At 45.3% G+C, this 17,868-nt stretch overlaps 1 long non-coding RNA gene across 1 annotated transcript; it reads left to right on the top strand.

Annotated features, from left to right (window-relative positions):
- The first annotated feature begins 3,178 nt into the window (after positions 1 to 3,178).
- LOC112953265 lies at positions 3,179 to 10,447 on the top strand. Its single transcript, XR_003250552.1, has 3 exons — positions 3,179 to 3,274; positions 8,039 to 8,156; positions 10,317 to 10,447. It is a non-coding gene; the product is annotated as an uncharacterized LOC112953265 (long non-coding RNA).
- The last annotated feature ends 7,421 nt before the right edge of the window (positions 10,448 to 17,868 follow it).

The following is a 17,868-nucleotide window of genomic DNA, read 5'->3' as shown; positions in this document are numbered from 1 at the left end:
TTTTCCCTTTTTCCCTTTTTCCCTTTTTCCCTTTTTCCCTTTTTCCCTTTTTCTTTTTCTTTTTCTTTTTCTTTTTCTTTTTCTTTTTCTTTTTCTTTTTCTTTTTCTTTTTCTTTTTCCAGAAGGGCTCTGTATTCCTCAGAGGCAAAGAATCAGACCAGGACCAAAAAAGGAGCTCGCCTCTCGCCCTGTTTGTGTGCGGCTATCTCCTCTTTCACCGTCCCCAGTGTTTACAGCCAGATTTAATTGCTCCCGAAGTTTCATGTTCAAGCAGACACCCAACGTCCCCGCGCGGGGCGCTTGCTTCCTGGAGCAGGATGTGGCTCCATGAGCAAAGCCCAGCCCTATGGAAGGCAGCTCTACTTTGGGCTGGGCCCAAAGGTAGGCCTTTGGGCCTGCGTTTGGGCCCAGCTCCCACCTCCATAGCCAAGTTGTCCAAGTGTCCAGCGGGAGCCGGGGGAAGGGGCCGAATCTCTCGCCGTTCCACGATCGGAGATCGTGGAACGGCGAGAGATTCGGCCCCTTCCCCCGGCTCCCGCTCGCCCCGTGTGCTCCCTGCAGCTGCCCTCCACGTCACCGGGCCTTGCATCACTTCCATTGAAAGCCCCAGGCCGCACGAGTGCCCGCGTGGGGCTGGCTGCAAGGCAGCTGAAGTGCTGTAATTTCAGACGCGCGCTGACTGTGCAGGAACGTGGTCGTGCGCCCTGCCGTACATAGGATCCCAGCCGCTAACGTCATGGCGCTCAACCAGCGCTTGCGGCGTTAGGAAATCTTCGTACTATAAGCCCTGCGAGGTGTATAACTCCGAWTAAAGCAAGGCTGGCCTTTCTCTATAATCATTTCTGAGTCTGGGCTGAAATTCAGSAAGTCTAAGATGACCAAGTCTTCTTCCACGCTCATGCAGCACAAGGCATCGCCGCTCGTGCTGCTCAGCTTTCCTTTCTGTGAAATGGAGATAACCGTGTTGACCTTCTTCRTAAAGCACTTTCTGACTTCTTTTTTCCATCAGATTCGCTACATAAAAGCGAGTTGTTAATCTTGGTTCTGCTCGAAAAAAGTTTTCAGCCTAACAATGGCTGGCAGAAAATCTTATCGGCCATAAAAGCAAAAGTTAGGCCGCTCTTTAGCACTGCGAGGTAGACCTTTGCTCAGCTTAGTTACTGGTAATCTTTGCAGTGCTGTAGCTTAGGGCCCTTTGTTTGTCTTCTTTTTCTTCTGTTGCCAGCGTGTGCATGTGAGTGTACATACAACACTGGGTTGTACAGGGGCCAAAGATCCCTTGGCTCGGCTGCTTAGCGTATAGAAAACCATGGAGCCGTCTTGGTTGCCACCAGCCGAGTGACTGGCCTCAAATCTCATTGCCACCTTCTCACACCATGTGTCGCCCAGCGCATTTTCCCTGAAATACACTTAAGATTAGTTTGCTAATAGGCAAGAAAGTGAACAAGAAACTGCTGGAGGGGAAGGAGGGGAAGCACCAGGATCCCACAGAAATGATCTATTTTCCCTTCAACAAGCAAGCACTCTGTGAATGTTTCATGCTGACTGCCAGAGCTTGTCCATGCTTTGTAGGTAAACCTTTAAACAAAACAAACAAAAAAAGCATATTTCCCTATACATAGCCTTTTAAGAAACAAAATGCACTCCTTTTTTGTTCTTAGGCCAGCTGTTATTGAAGAGCTTTATCCCCAGTCTGTGCATCACTGGCCAAGGATGGCAGTGTTTAGGAGTGCCTGAGCTCATGGCAGGTGGCATCAGGTCCTGATGCTGCCCAAGTGGGAAGGCTCTGAGACAGGTCCTATTTACCAGYGTTTCTACCTTAGTGTCAGCTGTGCACGTTGGGAGGCACAGGCTGCCAAAAAGCCATCAGAGGCAATACCAGTTAATAGCCAGGATAATGGCGTGGGCAGTGAAGCCAGGCTCCTGGTAGCTCCCCATGGCCTCGCACTTCTCGTTCTGAGAAGCAGGGACTCTAAACGACAGCCGTGTGTATAAAAGCAAACAAAAGTGATTGATGCTGGAGTCTCCGCTTGCGGGCTACAAGCCCAGGAAGTGGCAGTAGTGGCGGGGCAGCACTTAAAATGATGGTGATTGAAYGCTGCTTCAGAGTGTATTTCGTATGTATTCTGCACTGGGGAAGCCTTGCTGGATATGATGTGTGCAAAGAACTTCCATTGCCATAAAACAGACTAATTAGCAATTCTTTTGTTTACAGAAAACAGAACACTCTGAACTGAGCGAGCGGGGTGGTTTAACTGTGGGCTAATGTACCCATTAATGCAGAGATCAGCTTGAGCGAAGCAATTTCCCTGTGGGATAGACAAGCAGGACAGAGAAAGCAGAGGGGCACGTCGGGCACAGCACTTTCCCACAGAGACGCTTGCAATTGCAAGCAAATCCCTACCTCTTGCTCAACCTTTACCTGGAATGTTCAAGGGAAAAGGGGCTTTGTGCATCCTGCCTTCATCAAAAGTGCAGATTTGAAGAATCACCCGACTCCTTCCACACTCTCATCCTAAGGGACCAAACCCAAATTAACTCTTGTCCCAAACTGAGTAGCTGATACGAGCTGAAAAGAATAATGGTGGCTTATATTTCTTAATGAAAAGTTCTTGTTTTGAAGACCTTCAAAATACACATAAGAGTTCAAGCCAGCAAAGAGATGGTTAGGCTTATTATTCTCCAATCAGTTTAATTTTTAAGACTTATTTAAAGAATGCTGATTTAAATAAGATATTCTTCTGATAATTTTTACAATTGAGAAGATGTAAATCACATTCATAATGAATGCTGGTTTTTTTTCATATTTGATTGCAGTCATCCAAAAGATCATAGTTAATATCAAGGACAGAGCTGGTATCTATTTTTTGATAACTGCTTTGCATAGCATAACTCCATATGGTTAGTTTTTGAGGAAGCATTTTACAAGATATGTCACCATGGTAGGCTGATCCTGGTGGCTAGAACAGGCACCTACTGCAAACTGAACACTGCAAGGCCATAGAAGCAAAACTTGCAAGTTCCAGGCTTTCTGTCAGCAAAATATTTGGTAATATTTGGACTGAGCTATAAAAAAGCTTTTTACTGCATTCTTTTCAATTCAAGCATCATCAGTTCACTTCAAAGAATAAGATGTGCTCATTTGAGCTGTCTCTTCCTTCTGGCTTTTGCCTTATCCTGTTGGCGAACCTTGGCAAGGCTTATCCTGGTTCTCAGGCTTCCTGTCTGACTGTACCTTCTCCCACCTGACAACAATCTTCTCCAGCCTATTAAGGTATTTCGGACTGGTGGCTCATCCTTAAGTTGAAGAGTGTAAAAACTGCATGGTCTTTGGAGGGTGAAATGAAAATTTTAGTTCTCTGTACTGTACCTGTGAAAAGTCTGGGAAAAGAGTACTGGGGTGGGGGGCACGCTCAATTGTATACCTGCTGTCCTAATCCACTGCATTGTTTTATTATTAAGTATTATTATTATTATTATTATTCAGATGCTATGTTGCCTGCAGTTCATGAAACTGAAAGAGTTTCAAGGCAGAGATAGTCAAATGTTCTCAGTATAAGACTGACAGCCAAAAATTTCAGTGCTATTAGTGATTTGCTCCATCGCTTTGGACAAAATACCCATTTTCCCTTCATTCTTTTGGTAAGAGAAGGCGAGTACTTGTGTCTCATGGGATGTTGTGAGATTTTTTTTTTGTATGCACAAATTCTTCCATAGATAAAAAGATCCAAGCCTTATTTCACAATAGCCTTGCAATTACACTACAAACAGAGCAGACTCTATCCCTTCTAAGAAGGGGATAAACAGCTTGGAACTCAGCAAGTATTCTATCCAGCTAGAACAAATACAATTTTGCAGTCCATTGATTTCAATTTACAATGCCAAGCTTTTTTTTTTATTATTTTATTTTATTATTTTAATATCCGTGTGCCACAACACCAACTTCCTTTGTTTCTTCTTTACAAATTAAGTGTCACTGGCACTTGGTCCCCATTACYTCACAACCTTTTAGGTAAGTTAAGACAAAGGAATCAGAATATGAGTAGAACAGTTTTGATAATGCAGTCCCAAGCTTTTTTTCTTGTTGTTTAACACTTATTTGAGAAAATTCAGGATTTCTGAACATAGTAGACTACTGCATTACTGTATTGACTAAGTAAGGAGGGTCACATAGGCCAGAGCTTAATGTTGTAGTTGTTATTGAATGACTCTTAGTACCATAGTGATAACAAATATATAATTCTATTTGGGACAAAATCCATTTTCCAGTGTGAATCTCCCTCTATTCTCCTAATACTACATAGTGACCATAACTGTGTTGCAAGGCGTCACACAGGAATTCTCCTTGCATTGAAAGGCAGATACTTGGGCTGGATCCTGGTTTGGGGCCACTTCACCACTTGCACRAGCCCCCTCAGACTCCACCTGCACCAGCAGCTTGTCTTTACCCAATGTGCAAGTCAATGACCTTGAATATTCATATCTGCCACAAAGAGAGAGGCCACTGCTGCGTGAACAGAGGAGGAGTCTGAGGCAGGTGGCACGGGTGCCCTGGGCTTCTCTAGGAAACTGACCTCCTGCTGGTGTCATGGGGATGAGGAGAGGAGGGGAGGGGATAGGAAACATGTACTGATGTCCTCTGAAGTGTCAGAAGCAAAGTTGTTGCTCAGGTTAGATATTAGGAAAATATTCTACATGGAAAGAATTGTGAAGAGTTGGTATCAGCTGCCCAGGAAAGTGGTGGTCACCATCCCTGGCACTGGTCAAGAAAGGTGTAGATGAGGCACTTACGGACATGGTTTAACAGGCTTGGTGTTGATAGGCTTACGGTTGAACTCGATCTTGAAGGTCCTTTCCAGTCATAATGATTCTGTGATTCTATGAGCCTATGTTGCCAGTAACATAAAGTACGTGCAGTACCTAGACAGTTAAAAGATAACTTGACTTATCAGTGCTCCACTATGAGGAAACTCGCATTGCCATTGCTCCCCTAACTAGTGGGATGGGTGCCGGGAGGATCCGGCTGTCAAGCTGTTGGACTTCCCAGGGAAAGGGAGGTGGCCGTTTTCCTTACAGCAGCCCAAACACTTTCAGTTACSGCCAGTCAAGTCCGGTGACATCAGTATTAATCTGGTGCAGAACTTGGGCTTCCCAAGTACATTTCACGACCAGGAGCATATCAAAATCTTTAGCCCTGATGAAAACCACTCCTCTGTGGCCGCATTGTTCAGTCACTTTAACACGGAGTCTCCGCTGATTCAAAGGTGCTTCAGAGAACTGGCTACGTCAGGACAGCTTGGAAAAAAATGAACAGAAGCAGGACAGAGCTAGACTTCAGCACTAAAGGTGCTGCCATAAACTGCAGAGCCTGAATGAGGAGTTTCAGCTGATCTCACAGCACAAGAGGCTGGGTTGYTATTTTGTGGAAATCTTCTCTGCAGAGGCAGCCTTCAGATCATCCTCAGTCTAGTCCTTTGGCTTGCTTCAGCACTGATCTCTTTGCATAAAGGTCTTTCTAACAGGATTTTCTACAACTGAAAGCAGGCAAATTTGGCAGATTTGAATCCAAAATTCTTCTCATTTCCTACATGGAATGTGAAAAGGCAGGTACGAGACATTGGCCTTTCATTAGAGCTACCCGACTGACCTGCTGAGGAAATATTCCTGTGTAATCTTAACAGGCAGATGAAGCCTTCAAAGAAACTYGGTGTCACGGCGCTCCTGCCCACATCTGCTCTAGCACGCAGAGCTGGTGCAGAGCTTTGATCCACCTCTGATTTTTCCCTCTTGAATGTGCAAGGAAAAGACAGCTTAGCTGGTTAGCAGAGGGCTGAACATACAAACACAGCATATTATTGAGATCGCTCCAATTAGCTGGGGAGAGATCTCTCTCACACACACACAAATTTGGTCCTGCTCTGTGTAAGACTAGAGCCAATGAGAAATACATATAACTTGACCCTAATTTATTCAAAAGAAGCAAAGAAATAAAATATAGGCTAAAGAAGAATTCCTTATAATAACTTGAGCAAAAAGCTACAGCATTTGGTTAACATCTGAGAACTGGTACATTCAGAGAAGCAGATTGAAGGAAATTGCATGTCTCTAATCTTGGAGAAAAATGTGTGAAGTCACTTAATTTAGTTTTAAGATATACTTGGCATATCGAAAGAAAGGGCAAGCTTCTACACCGGTGGTACCACCACTGACCTTATCCTGTGAGGAATAGGTGGCTCAAGGAACAGATAAGAAGGAAAAAGGGAAAAAAAAGAGATTCAGATTTCTTTTTCGCAAGGTGTTTCTGGGTCAGCTGGAGTGCCAGAAAGGCTCGGAAGCCTCACGTGAGCATTTTCATTGGCAGAGTCCTTTATTACATGATGCTTGGAAGCACAAGCTATATCCCCAGTTACTGAAAATGGGTGCTGCAGAGTGATCTCTTTCCAAGAGCAACATTTCTCAGGTGTATCCCAGTACTCAGAAACCTGATGGGATCCTTTGGCATCTCCAATGACAGGCACAGGTATCTGAGTCTACACTATTAATTTCTAAGAACCAACCACTGGTAAATAGAGGAAAAATAAACCCAAACCTTCTGTTAAGTGCCTGTGGCAGAACTTGTGACTTCATGCAAAAAGCTACTGCTGGGGCAATGGAGTTTAAAATCCAGATGCACAGTTCAAGCTTGGAAGTAATTATTGTCTGGAAGGCTTGATAATCTGGTGTCTGCTCGAGCCAGTGCTTGGACACACATGCACACATGCATGATTCCCAAAGGGAATCAGCTTCAGCTGGGAGGACAAACACAAACACAGGGGTGGAAAGACCCTCTCAGTCCTTGATATTTTCATTGCAGAAGTCAGCGGTGTAGTAGTCTGTGCAGCAGTTCTTCTGCAATGGAGAGCTCTGGTCTAGTGCTGTCAGTCTCACACCCACCGCTCATGAACACCTACATTCCCTTTAAAAATAAATTTGTAAGAGCTCTGGATACCAATGTGCGAAAGTTTTACTATTTAAAGGGATCTCCAGTAGAAACTATGTCAAATGTGCAATGCTCTCCAAAATGTCAGTGGCACCCAAGACTGCTCTTTATACAAGCGGTATTTTTCTGTGGACAGACAGTAGATTAATACAGTTTGTCATCCTGGCTCCTAGCTTCCTGGGGTACTCTATTACTCTTTAGCCAAAAGTAACTCGTGAAGTTGGGATAGGGATGGAAATCTGTTGCATTTCCAGTAGGAAAGCTCAGCGGCGGCCTAGCAGGGCTGAAGCCTGAGGCCTCAGGAGAGGCCCTGGAGGAGCAAGGGATGCAGTGCGGCGTCACAGAATCACAGAATTGCAGAATATTCAAGGTTGGAAGGGACCTCTAGAGACCATCTAGTCCAACCTTCCCGCTCAAGCAGGCACACCTAGAACATGTGGCACAGGGCRGCATCCAGGCGGGTTTGGAAGACCTCCAGAGAAGGAGACTCCACAACCYCCCTGGGCAGCCTGTTCCAGGGCTCTGTCACCCTAACAGTAAAGAAGTTCCTCCTCACGTGGAGATGGAACTGCCTGTGTTTCAGCTTATGTCCATTCCCCCTTGTCGTATCGCTGGCCACCAATGAAAATAGCTTGTCCCCTTCTTCCCTGCATTCTCCCTTCAAGAAGCTCCAGAGGGGGAGAAGCAGCGGGAATGACAGCCCTGTTGGCAAATACCACCCGCCCTGGCAGCACGGCTCTCTGGAAGCTGTGCCATCTCCAGACAAGTGCCGCTGTTAAATGCTGCAAGTTGGGAGGGCAGCCGAGGTGCTGTGGGACAGGGAGGGGGGCAGAGGGGGACATGGTGTCACGGGTTATGTGAAATGTCCCATTTCACGCGCTGGTGGTGAGGGACCTCTGCCCATGCTCTGCTCTGCACATAGTGGCCACCTGTACTTGGCATCTGCACAGCTTCCTRAAAACATCAGGGGCCTTCTTCCTAGTAATTACTGTTATTAAGGGGGAAAACAGGCAGTTTAACAGGAATTTATGTATTAACAACTGATATCCCCTTTTGCAGGTAAACTTAGAGTATGAATGGGATATTTCACCCAGTCTCAAGGCATTGAATATTTCTGACGGCTGACGGCAGTTCCAAGTTCCAGTTCCACATCCAGCCAAACTCCAGCTCTGCTAAGGTCAGTCTTAAAACTCAAACTGATTTTGTGGCAAGAGGCKCATTCAGTCTCTTAGGCAGCCACCACGCGGGAGGAGTTAAGGGCAGTTGGTGTCACTTAGCTCCAGCCAGATGTCCTGGTGCCTTGGGCCATACGGAAATCGTGTGTATGGAGCACTGCAGCGCAGAGCCACAAAGAGACCTGCTGTAGCTGCTAGGAGTGATTTCCAAACTTCCCTGCAAATACAGAGAGCTATTTTAGGTGCTGAATGACATGGACATCTTGGCTCCCCAGCTGTAATGATGGATGCAGTGTCTTGTCTGTCTCATATAGTTTAGTGCTGATATTCTATTCATCTAATTACTTCACCAGAAAGAGGTATTAAATGGGGTTTCAGAATCCTTTATTACAATATATGCATTTCRAAAATTACCTTACTCATTCTCTGCTAGTAGTGACAAAAATCTCCTCCATGATGGTATTTCTTGTGCAAGACTGCTTTAGAAATAGATTTTGTTCGTTACCTTTCTTTTTTAAATATGCCAGTTGCATTTAGATTGATCTCAAGAATGTGAAAATCTCTGTGAATGTGGTTCTATGCACATTTATATTTTCCCCATGCTTTTAAAGGAATCCATACAAGACTACATGATTTTGATTTCCTGTTTGCTTTTTATATGTCTGTAATTTCCAGTTTTTACCACTTTTAAAACTCAGATTCCTGCCATTTTGTATGTATATGAAATGAGATGCATTTTTTTTATCCTGGTCTTAAATTTTAAATTAATCATTAATCTAAACTGTTTCCTCTTAGACTTAGCATAGGAATATCTGCTATTCAGAGTCATGACTACTCTCCTGTGCTAATTTAGATTTATTAAAACCTTAGTTTTATTAACTCACTAACTGTAAATACTGCACCCATTTTTAGAAAATTATTGAATCTGCTGGTATTTCCTGATCTTTCTTCTCATTCCTTTGTAATGATATACATTCTGCCTCTTAATTATTTCCATGTGAAAKGGCTGTAGTCAAAGTAGTTGAAATAAATAATGTCCATTTAGAAATGTCAGCATTTTGGTTACAGCAGATAGCCACAATCTGGTTACTCTCTGCACAGAATAGCACTCTTTTAAGTAATGTATTTTGCAATCTTATTAAGTGAAGCACAGTAAAGAAACACGACAGAGAAAGGGCAGCTCAGTGAATGTGATTTCTGCCCTTTTMGCAGATCCTGTTAGTAGATCTTGATCCGATTTTTGATTTTGCACAGCCATAAAATTCTGCTCTCCTTTCAGTGCAGCTAAATAATATCAGGAATTAACTTAGCTTTTCTCACCTAGACTGTTTTTACAGTGTCCTTGTCAAATAACTGGGGAGTCCCTTTATGCCTTCAGTACTGAGGCTGCTTTACTGAACTATAAATCCAGGCCCCTTCACCATTGCACCAAACCCAACAGAGCTTTCTACACTTCACCGCTCGAAACAGGGCTGGATAAGCTTARCTGAGAGGTGTGAAGGATCATCCTGGAAGAGATGGAAGCTAAATATACTCTGCTACAAGATTTCTTCAGCTTCTCCCACCACCCCCATTTYCCAGGGACTACGATGGCTTCTGCAGGGCTTTACGTGTGGTGGAGGGAGGCGAATTCCCCCGGGTCGAGAGCTTTAGCCCACGACCAGCATCTCTGCCTGCAGTGAAAATGATGCTGGGTGGGTTGTGAGGAAAAGCACCCCGACCATTTCTCCCAAAGAGAAGTCCCAAGGAATTACATTCATAGCCCTCCTTTCGAGGCCTAGCACTGCATGGCATAGGAAGGTTACAAGTCCTAAGTGCAGTGGATGGCTCTCTGGAGGCCAGGGGCCTGCTGACACACTTTCCATCTCCTGCGAGCACAGTTGCCCTGTTAGTGTTTAAGGAGCACAACTCCATAAAAGCACAAAAGAGCGAACAAGTTTCCTCTCATTTGCCCCTGATTTTATGCTCATATAACTCTGCTAATCTCATTTGCATGAGAACAGAAACAGATCCTTAGTCTCTGGGTAGAAATGACGCCCATTTCACAGGGCTCTGATGCAAACCAGAAGGCCGAGCAGGAGTCTACTTCACATGCACAAACCACCACGACACGAGTAACAGGCCAAGTGCTTCTTTTATTCCCTCTCTACGTCTTTATGCAGATCCAGAGCAGATGTGCCTTGTACGTGATGGACTATGGACAGAGGAGAGCAGCAACGGAGCGGCCCTTCCTTTCCTGTGAGAGAAAGTTGTCCTGCAGTCTGTTTTTTATCTCCAAGTAAACAAAAGGAAATAAAGCAATAAAAATGGATATCTCAGTGTTTTAAATTCTGAGGGGAAGAAATTCTTACTGGTTTGACAGTTTGTAAGCAAATTACTTATTTATGTAGCTCAATAGATTTATATTAATCACAGACGAAAGACACAAGTTAAACATGCTTTGCAAATACACGTGTTGACTTCTCATTTACTCAGRAATGTCTCAAGTTAAAGTTGCTCCTGGTACAGTACAGTCACAGATAATCTAGGCGGGATAGCTGAAAGAAATGAGAAACAAATGAAAGCAAACCAAATTGTTAAAAAAAAAAATCAACTGAATGTGCTATTGGAATTGCTGTAGAAGATAACACAAAAGAACCATCTAAAAGTCATGGCTCAAGCTCAATTTTTGCAAGCAAGCATAAATCTTAACTTCAGCAGCTTTGTGCTAGGCTGGGGGCACCAAGCAAGCAAAGCAAAAAAAAAAAAAAAAAAAAAAAAAGTTGACCTCATAATCATGTGAAGTTTCCTATTCCTCTTCCAAGTTGTCCTTGGTGAAAGCTGGCAGCAAGAATTCCAGCTGTAAACACGGATGTCCTGCCAGCGTTTCGGCCAGGGAGCCCGCGTTTCTTCCTCCCCGCAGCTGCAGCGCGGCGCGCGCGCAAGGGGCTCTGCGGCTGCGGAGGAGATGGTTGCAGACGGGGCCTCCACTCATTTGCCGCCTTGGGGAAGCAGAGGTGCCCTATCCTAGGCATGGGCAAAGAGGGAGGCACCTTAATTTGGCAGCCAGGCTTTGGAAGTTGTTTCCATGCAGCTGCAGGAGGAGCAAGAAGCGTTTTTCCTCGCTTGTGCCCAGCACAAATGCACAGCAGAGACGTAACCGCAGGTCTGGCACCGCGCTGAGTCATACCCGGCTCTCGAGGGCCTTCATCCTCATCATCCTCTTGGGATAGAGGGGCTCAGCATTTGCTCTTTGGATGGCTGACTAAGGATACCGGGCACATACAGGTGGCATAGCAGCCTTTCCAGAAGGATGCTCCTAAAACCTGGAATGAAATTCAGTTCATCCCAAATCACCGCGTGAATGTCTGGGCTGGACATTCATGCAGAGCTGAGGACTTGATGCAGCAGAACTGTTGGGTGATTTTCAACACAGGTGCTAAAGAATGTAATGTGCTTAAGCATCCTCCACCACCACCTCTTATTTGCAGGATGGCTTCCTTAAAAGTAGTTTCAAAAACAGGGGGATTACTTATATGTTATCCTGGCACTTGCCCAACAACTTTCCTTGGTGCAATTAAAAAAGTCTCTAAAAGTTTCTCATTAAAGAATGTTTAACATGAGTCAAATTGAAATATTACAGTTCTGTGCAGGTGAAGTTTACATCGTGTTGAAAGATATGCTTAATATCAGCTGTCACATGTCTAAAAAATCCTCAAAGAAAAAACTTTAGTTATAGGAAATCAGAAAACAATAGGTTTGGGGCAAATTTTAGGCATAAGAAACTCTTGTTGAAATGTCTGTGGAATCTTTCTTTTAAAAAGAAATTTCAGTGTTTGTATTTTTTCCATCATGCCTTTAAAAGTAGTGCATTCATTTGTTTTTCCAGGCCTAGGCCATGTTGTCATTCATGCACCAGAGGGTCTCTTTTAAGCAACGCGAAAAAYTGTGCAAATACTTATTTCAAAAAAAAAAAAAACTCTAACTGTTGAGGTTTAAGGGATACAAATTATGTATTTTGAAATGGAACTAAATGTTTATTTACATGTAAGAGCATTCTAGCTTTGGTCTACTGAGTTAATCCTGTGCACCAAACCCTATACAACCCACAGTCCACTGAATAAGATAAAAAAAGGCAGATTTTAAACGTGAGAGGTCTGTGTTTTGTGAACTACTACAGCTTTAAAGCAACCTATTGAATTTGTTGTGGTTTTAGAGCTCTTTTGGGACTCTTTTTAGGCGCAGTGGGATGATGAAAGGACGTGGCAGACACCTCCTTGGACCGGGGTGTGGTTCACCTCCTCCCTCAGTGCCGGGCCGGATCCCTCACTCCGCTTCCCCGCGTTGCTCAGGAATGCTCGGAGGCTCCGGTCGGCTCTGTCCGTCCCCTGGCGGAATCCCTTCGACGCGGAGATGTCCACAGGGGTAGGGAAGCAGCCTGGGGCTCCATCTCCCCATCTCTTCCACCTCCGCGCAGGAGGCCGGGCGAGCGCGCCGGGGCTGCGGCGCTCGGCTGCTGGAGCCGCTCGAGCACTAATTTGAGCGTCCCAAAGGTCAGGACTATTTCTGCAGATAAAGGTCAGTGGCGAGGCGGCATGTGGCTGCAGGCTATCTTGGTACGCGCCCCGTCGCGCGCTGGGATTCGCGCTCCTGCTCCGCACCTTGTCCCGTGCCAGCGCTTTCAGGCCAGGCTTGGGCCGGAATAAAAGATGTTGGGGGGAAAAAAAAATCGCTGCCATGTGAGGTTGCCAAAGGTAGGATCCTGATTCAGATTTCATGGCTCAGGCTCCTCTGTAGCTAAACCAAAGCTTTGAATCATTACTTGTAAAAGACAGCCAAATTCTGAACTGTTTGTTCAGCGCTCAGTCAGCCCTTACATGGATAAACTCCTCTAAAAGTGTGTCTCATTTCAGATAAAGGAAAAACTGAATAAGATGCTCAGGATGTGACCCACTGAAAGAGAGCTGGCAGAACTCCTCCCGCCTTCAACAGAGGTAGGGCTCTGCAAGTGTCACCGCTTGGAAAAACCACATCCCTTCYGCAGGGCAGGATGTTAGAGCACGAGGATAAAAGATACGGTTTGGATCTCRAGAGCAGCTTCAGTTTAGGTGAACTAGAACGGCTATTTAGCCAAAAACTGGGAGCAGAAACACTCTCTTTAGTCTAGTCAGGCTTTATTATATTTCAAACGTGCACAGTCACTAAGCATTGATGCTTCATCGGTTGCTGTTGGTAAGAAATGAAAGCGTTTTCTAACCTTCAATCCCAGCAAGTGTCCGCACAACAGTTTTAAGCAAAATTTTTTATGTCTCTCATAGGAAGCAGGCAAAATATTTTGTGACATTTCATTTTTCTCAATAAAAAGTAGTGGGAAAACATTATATTAATTTGTTGCATACAAGTACTACATACRGATGTTTCTAAAATTTTACATATTTAATTTATCCTGTTGTTTTTCAGCACAGAGGTGTTTGGTAATATGCTCTATTTCAGGTGGTAGCAATAATTTTATTATAAGCACTGCTTTGCCTCCTCCAGTAGTTATTTATCAAGAGTTAGCTATTATTCTGTTACGATTCTGTTAAAGAAAAGAAAAATGGCAGGATGAAAAACTCCCATGTAGGAAATAACCAAAACTAACTGTCTTCAGACCTGGAGATGCATTTTTTTTCCTCCTGCTATCTCTTGCCTTCAAAATGGAGATTACGACGTGCTTCCTTGATCGCTCTCTTCCTAGTTCTCCACACTAGGGGAAGTTTTACATAAGAGATTAAGCACTACTTATTTGGAAGCATTTTGTCAGGTTTGCTAATTCCACTGTAGTTTTTCTTCATTCTTTATTTTGTGTGCCCAGCTTGAGGCAAACTGAAAACCAATATGTAACAATGGCATGGTCTGGCTGGACAATGTTATGTATTTTATGTATTGCTCTATTTTATGTATTTTATGGTCTGTTTTATTTATTTTACTCCAGAAAATGGCAAAATTTGAGCCCCTGCTCATTTGTGAGTATTTTGCAAGTTCTGTTCTCCATGCTGAAGAGAGTGCCCATCGGACACTAAGGGTGGCAGCCCCTTCAGCTCCGTGGCAGCAGTAACCCTGCAGCAGCCCCAAGGAGGAGGCTCCTGATCCACATGGGGTGTCTGTGCGGGTGATACTTGAAGACCTTCTTTCAGATCTCTTCAAAAAAAAAAAGAGAAAAATAAGTCTTGGCAGAAACCCAAGGAATTGGAACACGCAGCATTTTATACTACGTCTTGCCAGTGCTGTGCTGTTCAGTCCCTGGCATCCGGACTGTGCCATAGGGAACAACTGTGGGATCTCTAGTAGGCACTTTTCTGCTGCCTTGCAGCACATGTAATTTTGGTGCTTTCCCTCTTGTTAAGGTATTTTACAATCTGAAGCAAGAGAAGGGCCGGATGCTGCTTGTAACTTGTGCTGATGCGTTGATTAATTTTTATACTTCAGAACATGCTTTTGAAAGGGGATCTCCTACTGCCTCTGCCAAAGCCTGCTTTCCCATACCCTGCATCCCTGGGGGATGGCTTCCAGAATTCCATATTGGTGAGACAGAAACCTGCAGTAATGTTTTCTCCACAGAAATCCAGAGAATAGTGTAGGCTAATGGACCATATTGCACCAGAAATCTTCAWAAAATGGGAGTTTTTATCCTCGTTGAAAAGGTGGGCGGGGGGCGGTCTCATTCCCAGTAGCTTTCTGCTCTTAATGATGGTGYGGAGACAGGGAGCATCTTCCCCAGACCTCCCTTCGGCCCCTGCACTGCGGTGCAAGGCAAGGTGTGTGTTGGGACTCAGGTGTCCATACAGCTCCAGCAAGCGCTTCCCGTGGTGCTGCCCATAGTCTGGGTCGTACAGGGACCCCGTCGGACCTCACGGGCGTCCGATGGAGCCCCCTGCTCTTCGGCTTCCTGCTCATGCCAGAGCATCGCGAGGAATCCACCTCAAAAAGACCTTCCCAGGGGCTCGCAGGCGCTGCGCAGCCGAGGTGTGAAGGGTTCCTGCTTCACACGCCGTGCACAAAGCCSGCTGCTAAGGCAGGTAAGGGGAGGACAGCTGCTGTCACAACCGTGTTTGCCCTGGAGGCGCTGGCTTCCACGGAACGCAGGCCAGGAGCCTGCGTTTTCTTGGCGTAGCCGGTAGTGTCCAGGTGAGGCGAGGATAGCCAGGTGAGCAGTTATCCCGGTTCCTGCAGACTCCCAGATTTCAGATGGGATCCAATCAGTATGTGCTGTGAGAGCGCTGGAAAGAAGAGCTTCTGGTTTAGGGCCTTAGAATTGTGAATACAGCAGGGGAYTTGTTCCTTGCTGAACACTGAATGGGCCTACCAAGTACCTCTGAGTGGCTGTGTGTTGATTTACACCCTAGTTTCACACAAATAAGGCACTGGCTGCGTGATTTATGGTTGGAACTGGAGATAAAGCCCTCTCTCAGGGTGGCGGGGGCTCTATCTCCATTATAGACAAGGCTGCAAAAAGAAATAAACTCATTATGAAAAATCAGTGTGAGCTATTTTCTTTCCATATGAAGAAGTTAGTTAAGTTTTAGTACTCGCTCCAAGAACCCTTTTTTTTCTCCTTATCAGAGAAATTCACATATACAACTTGCAATTAATTTCTAATTGAGTTGTTCGAATTATTACTATAATCTATGCAGAAATGACATAGCAAAACTTGAGCAGGCAAGCACAGCCTTTTAGGCCGTGGCACAGTGCTCCATATACGTCACTAAACGTAACCCACGAAGATATATTTAAAGCCRCAAACTGAACATACACAATATTAAATGTACTCTATAAAGTGACTGCAGAAATTGCTGGCATATACAGCTCCCCCAGCCTTGTGCCTTAAGCTGCTTCTCTTAATTTGTCGCCACGGTCCTGGAACTGGACTTATATAAGGCTGTGTGTCTGCATGAAGGAAAAAGGAATGAGCAGCACAGAGGCATCGACAAATCTATTAAATTAGGTAGCAGAGTGAGAAAGGGTCGTGTTGAAGTGCCCAGAGCGGCAGCGGGAGCCGGCAGCAGCCTCGGGATCCTGGAGCTGCTGTTTTAGCTGCCTGGGAGCGGGACCAGCTCCCCTCTCTGTCCCGTGGACTCCAGCGGGATGTTCRTGTTAGCAGCGAGTGGTGCCACTAGTAACTCCTGGTGCAATTCACTCAGTTACTTCGCTGCTGATCTCTTCAACAGATGGAATGAGGATGGGGGTGGTAATGAAGCCCACAGGAAATGGGTACTGCTGAAGGAGGATGCAGATGGGAAAGAGAAAAGGAGACGCCTAAGAACAGGGAAAGGCGAGAAAAATAGACCAAGGAAGCAGAGCACATAGGAAACGTARGGCACAAAGAGGATTACCTTACTGACCACTTCTTCACCCTGTAAAGCAAACTGGATATAACTAAAAAAGTATGAATTATTTTGTGATGAGTGATCCATATCCAATAGCTTAACGGACATAAGAAAAACGCTATCGCAGGTTCTGAGGCCTGGAATGCTTGTCCCCAAGTCCTCGCTCCCTTGCAGACTCTCTGGGCCATAATTAGAGAGCATAAATTTTATTTAAACCTTAGGCCTCCTGTCTCCTCTTGCCTCAGTGTTTCTAGACCTAGAGGCAGCCACTTCGCAGTCCCAGGCTCGGGACCTTGATAAAACATGTGGTAACATCTGGATAAAATAAAGCACGGCCCTTCCCTCTGCTTTTGGACAAGCACCTTAGGAGGTGCAGGTGCCTGTGCAGGTGCCCCGTGCGACGCTGCTCCGGAGCCCAGCTGGGCAGCGAATTTCCCATCAGGAATTTGCCAGCRGTGATTCACGCCTGGGGCAGTTGGGAACACCAGGGAAATCCCTGAACCTCTATGAAAGGGGGCATGGGGYGGGAGGGTAAAAAAGCTCCGACTCTCTTTATCCAGCTGCCCTAGAACAGCCCGAGCACAGGGAGGAATTGCTCCTGGTTTACGCTGCGGATGTATAGGGAGGCGGGCATAACCACCTGGCCTTCCCTGCTTTCCCTACAAAGTATGATTTTCATCTCGTCAGATATTCCACATTGTAGCACGTATCAGTCTGAAAAGGCGCTGGTCGCGATGCGCTTGGCTTTCGGGCAGCTAGCAGTATGTTCAAGCCGAAAGGAGGGCTGAGGGCAGGAGCGTCACCAAATTGTAAGTTCAGGTGTCCAGACTGAAAGCCAAACGTACGACCCACCCCGCTGTCTGCTCAGCTCCCTGCAATCCCAGCACGGGGCAAGGAAAGCCCCAGCACCAACAAGGAGCCTCCAAGCACTTCAGGAAACAAGGCCTTGTCCTGCTCTTCTCCTTGAAATCCCGAGTTCAGAGAACATAGGAACAATTCCGGGCAGAGAGGAGGCCCGAGCATTTCAGTTAGTGCTCAAAAGGAAAAACTACCCATTTTTTTATAGAGCTTGTTTGTGCTCGTCCTCTCGCAAGAGCATCCTATTTATATGGTCTATAAACAACAAAGACTACAAAGAGCAGTGGTGAGCGAAGCAGATTTAGTTTATGAAGTGAGAGCAATTGCTCTTGGGTTTTATTTATTTATTTATTTATTGGTGAAAATGCATGGGTAGTTATAAATTTGTACTGTAAAAATATCAGCTGGACAATTCTATGGCAAATGCCACAGAACAGAAAGGGGTTGTTTTTGTCGTACTGCTACTGGTGGTTTGTTCCCAACAAGTCAGAAAATTCAGATTCGGGCCCTC

The sequence above is a fragment of the Nothoprocta perdicaria genome, unplaced genomic scaffold, assembly GCF_003342845.1.
Source record: "Nothoprocta perdicaria isolate Ctin4 unplaced genomic scaffold, notPer1 scaffold_43, whole genome shotgun sequence".
NCBI lineage: Eukaryota > Metazoa > Chordata > Aves > Tinamiformes > Tinamidae > Nothoprocta > Nothoprocta perdicaria.
The sequence above is the reverse complement of the archived record's forward strand: the minus strand, read 5'-3'. Positions and strand labels throughout refer to the sequence as shown.